We start from the raw sequence: 5,606 nt of genomic DNA, 5'->3' as shown, positions 1-5,606 counted from the left end.
ATTTGTTCCCCATACTGTGTTGCCTTGTCTGGACTCACTGGAAAGACTTGCTATGCCAGGTTAGAAGGATACACATGGAGGGCCTCTACCCTCTCAAAGGAGAAAGGGCACATGGTGGGAGGAACTGATGATGGGGACCAGGAGGGAGTGGTACATCCCTCAGCATGTAAAATAAATAAATTTATTAATTAGTGGAAAAATTGGTAAGCCTGGAAATTACTATATCTATCCTACTAGGCTTTTGTACAGAGGTTCATAAGCACACACACATAATAGTACCTAAAAATTTGGAACCACAAATATTGCATTTAAATGTATAGCAGTATTGTTTTATAAATTCAAACTCTAAGAAAAATAATTATGCCCCACAGGTATAAATCAACATCCTACAAAGTGATATAGTGTTCTAAGAATTTCCTCCAGTAATTCATGTGAAATTTAGCAGAAAATAAGATTCTCCTGATCTATTACATTTGGGTTCAATAATTTAAAAGCAAATAAAAGTTCTGAGAAGTATAATGATTATTCCTTTTATCCAGAATGAAACAAATGGATCAAGCAGAAAATCACAAGAGATACTTAAATGCAGTAAATGTTCCTATGTTTTCACACTTGTGTTTAATTTGAAAGACAGGTAAAATTAAATTAGTTATCAAGTCCAATTACTGAAAAGTCATTAAGGAACACTATTTAGGGTTTTGGCTTTATAAAATTGAATTAAATGCTGTTAAGCTACTTAATATTTGCCATCTGCTAAATCATTTATAGTGTCATATTAATCATTGTCTATGCTAATAGTCTGTCTCAAAGACTCTTACTTGTAACAGAATAGATGTTCCCTGGATAACGGGAAATTTTTAATTAAGGCTTAGCATTCATCTATGATCTAGTCTGCTTGAACATAGCATATGTCCTAGTTTACTACCTAACGCTGTGCTAAAGACCATGACCAAAAACAACTCAGAGAAGAAAGGTTTTGCATGATTTTTTTTAAGCTACATCATTGAGAAAAGCTAAGGCATGACGATCTGGCTGGAATACAAACACACCCTTACTATATACCTTTAATCCTTATTGAGAAGGTAAGGTTAGTGAATCCCTGAAGAATAACACCCTAGACTCAAAAAGTATCCAAAGTCGAACAGTGTTTATTCTGTAGAAATTACCAGCATGCTGGGATACTCCATAACAAAATGAAGACCCTTAGAGGGGCTTGCAGGCCCCGTTTTATGTAGGTCTAGGTGAATTCCAGGGAGGGTTAGATTAGAGTGGCAGACAAAATGGTAAGTCAGAAAGATTTGACAGAATGAGTCAGAGATAGGATATACTCGTCTCGTATGAGAACAGCACAGGAAAGAGAGGCTACTGAAGAGCAGTGAGAGAGAAAAAAGGATCTGTGCATGGTGTGTGGTGGGTGCTATGTGTGTAGGGGAATTTTACTGGGACAGTTCTACAGAGACGGGTTATGCAGTAGAGTTACCCAAACCTTGTATTTGCACATGAGTTCAGCTCTTACTTCATCACTTCATCTGAGGAAATAAAATCAACATTTAGGTCTGTCACCCAATATGATTGTAGAAGAAGAACGAGATATAAAGCCGATCATAAAGTAAAGAAGCTAATCAGGTGGAAATAATGCAACCATGTGAAAATTTTAATGTAGAGCATTTCCTTATTTGTTCTAACGATCCTTAGGCCTAGCCCACACAATTCAATTCAGTGTGCTCAACCATCCAGAAACTAAGAAGTTCCAGCAGCCATGATCCGAAAGTAAAGATGACTGCTAGAGACAGAAACAGACTTCAGTGTCATTCATGTTATGCCAGTTTTGGAGGAATACTCAGTTTAAGAGTCATAAAAACATGTATACATCAGCCCAGATTATTTTATAGAGATTATAATGTAATTGTGAAATTTCTCTCCTCTCTTTCCTTCATCCAAACCATTACATAGAGCCCTTCTCACTCCCATTCAAACTCATAGCCTTTTTAGTTATTAATTTGTCTGGGCATACTCGATGACCTGTTTGGCCAGCTCAGTGGAGGGAATGGTGGTGTCTTCTGGCTTCTGCAAACGGCTATCAAAACTGTAATAGTGGTTAGGATCCAGCACACCAGCTCCTTTCTTGGAATAAATAATCTGTCATCTTGTTGGGAGTGTTGAAAAGGAGAATCCAAGTAGCCTCAGCCAAAAGGATTTTCTCATGGGCCTTTTCAATGCTTTCTGTGATTTCTTCCCTGATAGTATCCAGCAGGATGTCAATGAAGAAGGTATAGCATTCAGCTAGGATGTCTTTCTTGTCCAAGAACACCTCATTGTAGATACCCTCCATAAGGTATTGCTCGAGGCACACAGGGTGCTTGATGTTAACATTGGTCTAGATGTCCTTAGCAGTCAGTCGTTTTTATTCTCTGTGGAACTCAGACATCAGGTTCTGAGACAAAGGTTGAGGACCAGGACCTCGTGCATGTAGGCTGACTCGGAAGCTGCTCCTTATAATCGAAGTAGTAGCATTTGATCCTGGCCAAATAGTGTTGGAAGGAGATGTCCTTGCATAGGATGCTCCACTAGGCCCTGATCTTAGGAGTGTTAAGGGCCAAAACAAACTGCTGTCTGGTCAGTTTGGTCCCTGTGGTTGGCAGGAAATTGAGCTTCAGTAGAACAAATTTCAGGAGGTCTAGCTCTTCTCCACATTTACTACAATTCAGGCTCTTCCGATTCCAGTTGTCCTTGAGTTGCTTGTACATGCCCGGCCACTGCCTGCCGGATCTAGCCTGAGGTGACCTCAGCCCTGAGTTCTAGATGCTCAGTTAACCTTAGCTGCCCGGCCACAATCTTTTGTGATACAGCGAACCGGTTACCTGACTCACAGCAGAAATGCTGAGCAATGGTTTCCCCTGACATTACAGGGACATGCAGCAATGCAGAGTCTTGTCAACATCAATAGTGATGTGATAATTGGGTAGCAGGGAGTTTTCATATTCCTTACGCTGGCAGTCCTAGACACTTGTTCCATGTGCTCTCTTCCTGTATTTGTCCAGATAGAAAGAAGCCAAGGACAAAGGTCCAAGACTTTCACATAGAATTTATACAATTGTCTTGGAGAAAATCTAACATCCCAACTCTCTAATATTCCTTTCAGTACTATCAGCTGATTATCCCTACGTTGTGATCTGGAGTTACCCATAATATTCCCAGAGGTCCACTTACCTATTTGCAAATGCATGGATTCCTTGTTCTGGCACCAGCTCTCAGAACAGGAACAGAGAAATTGGGAGAAAGTTCAGGTCCCAGAGATAAGCATCAGTGTGGAAATCTAACTTATACTGTTCAGTACAAAATCTTCTATACAACTTTTCAATCAGTAAGAGTGCAATTACCATATCAAGGGCCAAGGGAGATTATACACACTGTCCTGCTGAATCTAATTTGCTTGCCTGTGACTCTGTAGGGGAGGGGTTTGATCACCCAGAGGAGTTTCTCTGAAGATAGTTGAAGTGGCCATTGTCCTGGGCTCTGGTCCCTTGTTCTGTCTCACCTGTTGCTAGGAGCCATGTTAGATATGCTGCCTATTCAGGATTCCTAGAGCAGGAGCAGGAGACCAAGCCATCTTGCTCTCCAACCCATTTCTTCTACAACTAGGTTCACTCTCACACCCCAACACTAACTGTTATTTCATGCATATATATATATATGCATGAAAATATATATTTAGGAATATATAAACCACTAAATATAAACCACTCTGCCCACTTATTACTTAATGTGTGAATATTTGTGAATATTTTAAGGGCTGATTGCTTTGCACTAGAAAACCAAATGCTCCCCTGGGGGAAATCTACTTGTTCATGTAGTTATGAGTGTTACAGATTTTGTCTGTCAACAATTGATTCCTTAGCCTTTATTCAGGCATTGTTATAGCTGTTTTAACCAGACCCCTTTTTCTGTATTCACCTCCTTCACCCTTCCCTAGAGATTTTAAATGGCAGTTTTGGAGGCCAGGTGATGTACAGCAGAGTCATATTTAATGAAACAGACGCTGGTACCTGATATGGGAAGCTGTGAGTCTAATCTAGATTTCAGTGGGGACTACAGGAAGTTGTAAATGATAACAGTACAGAATGCCTTACCAAAAGATAGCAGGTATTAAGGATATAGGATATTCACAATGTAACATAAAAAGGCAGAGTTTTGGGCTGCTAAAGCCTTTGAGGACTCAGTTCCAACCTGTCTCTACACATACTAGATACTGCCAAATAGTCTATGACATGAGTGAATGCATTCTCTCCTGATGTTTGTCTTAATGTTGTCTAACTCTTCACACTTGTAAAGAAAACAAAAATGTTCTGGAGGCTGAATTAATTTTGGAAATTCACGAAAGAAAAAGGACATGTATTTACAACAAAGTCCTGTAAGATAACAGAGATAGTGATGGAGTTGAAGCAAGACCGTCAATAATCTTAGAGAAATGTTTGACTTCAGTTTCTTGAGTTGTCTTAGAAATCACTGGGAGGGTTGTATATACATAGCTGCACTCACTTAAACAAATGAAAGATTATGCTTAAGTTTTTAATGTCTTTCATTTATAATACTTGACACACAAAGACAATTAGTATATTTCAGAGAGGATATTTCAGAATGTGTTTAATTTTATCTATACTTCTAATCCTCTTAAATTATTTTGTCCTGAAGTAATTACAGGATTTTTTTTCTATTTAGTTTGCAAAAGACAATTAAGGAAAGTACATCATATAATTTTAAATCACATTTTAAGCTTATGAATTAATGGAAGAATTTTTAATGGGAGTAGTATAGTCTGTTATCATTAAATCTTAATAGTCTCCATAAATTGGCTGTTATACTATATTTACTCGTTAACTTCTATAGATGTTTATTTACCATGTAAAATGTAAATATAAGTATAAAAATATATGAAAACATCAGGCACTTTCCTTGACCCTTCTGGCTACCACAATCCTCTCTCATCTTCTTCAGCAGTATTTCTGGGCTCCACCAAATGTTTGGTTGTGGATCTCTGCATCTATTTCCATCAGTTGCTGGATGAAGCCTCTCTAATGACAATTCAGCCAGTCACCAATCTATGAGTATAGCAGAATATCATTAGGAATCATTTCTTTGACATTGTTTTCCAGCTGAGTTTAGTTCTCTTCTAGGTCTCTGGGCTATTTAGCCTCTGTGTCCTGACTCTACAGATAGTGTCAGGGGTAGGTTCCCTTTTGGCCAATAGGTCTCAAGCTAGACCAGTCTTTAATTGGCCACTACCACCATTTCTGGGCTAATTTATCCAAGAACATCGTGTTGGCCGTACAGGCTCATAAAATCAACTAACCTAGGCTCATAATGGCTTGCAGAGATTGAACTGACAATTAGGGAGCCTGCGTGGGACTGTCCTAGGTCCTCTAGACGTAAGTTACAGTTGTGTACCTTGGTCTTCTTGTGAGACACCGAACAGGGGACCAGGAGATATCTCTGACTTTTTTGCCTGCCTTTTCCTTCTACTGTGTTGTCTTATCCAATATTAATACAAGAGGATGTGCCTAGTCTTACCACATATGCCATGTTTGGTTAATACTCATTGGAGGCCT

At 39.0% G+C, this 5,606-nt stretch overlaps 1 pseudogene; it reads right to left on the bottom strand.

Annotated features, from left to right (window-relative positions):
- Positions 1–1,995: 1,995 nt before the first annotated feature.
- On the bottom strand, positions 1,996–2,904 carry LOC114624500 (annotated as a pseudogene).
- Between the last annotated feature and the right edge of the window lie 2,702 nt (positions 2,905–5,606).

The sequence above is a fragment of the Grammomys surdaster genome, unplaced genomic scaffold (assembly GCF_004785775.1).
Source record: "Grammomys surdaster isolate TR1022 unplaced genomic scaffold, NIH_TR_1.0 65, whole genome shotgun sequence".
Taxonomy (NCBI): Eukaryota; Metazoa; Chordata; class Mammalia; order Rodentia; family Muridae; genus Grammomys; species Grammomys surdaster.
The sequence above is the reverse complement of the archived record's forward strand: the minus strand, read 5'-3'. Positions and strand labels throughout refer to the sequence as shown.